Source organism: Atractosteus spatula, chromosome 4, assembly GCF_055471065.1.
Source record: "Atractosteus spatula isolate fAtrSpa1 chromosome 4, fAtrSpa1.hap1, whole genome shotgun sequence".
Lineage (NCBI taxonomy): Eukaryota > Metazoa > Chordata > Actinopteri > Semionotiformes > Lepisosteidae > Atractosteus > Atractosteus spatula.
Genome location: NC_142709.1, coordinates 34,852,033 through 34,852,394, shown reverse-complemented (window position 1 = coordinate 34,852,394; position 362 = coordinate 34,852,033).

Below are 362 nucleotides of genomic sequence, written 5' to 3'. Positions count from 1 at the left end.
GTTTTCTGCATTTGGATTTTGCTGTTTGTTTAAATGTCAATAGAAAAATCTTTTTTACTGACCATCAGAATATTTGAATTTACAGTTTGTTATTAATAAGCAAGACTGTTGTGGGATTTACTTTAGCAGCACAAGATCCTTTGTGCTTAAAAATAACCACATATTTATTACAGGTATTTGTGATAGTTCTCAGCTTTTCTTTTAAGCTAATGTTTCCACTACTGGTTTTACATTTGCAGGTTTCCATAACTCATAGGTAGATCATTTCCATATCCCAACCACATCAGCTTATGACCTAGAGCCCATCCTGGTCTCCCTTGGTATGAATATATTTTTATTATTTTAATGTTGTAATTGTTGAC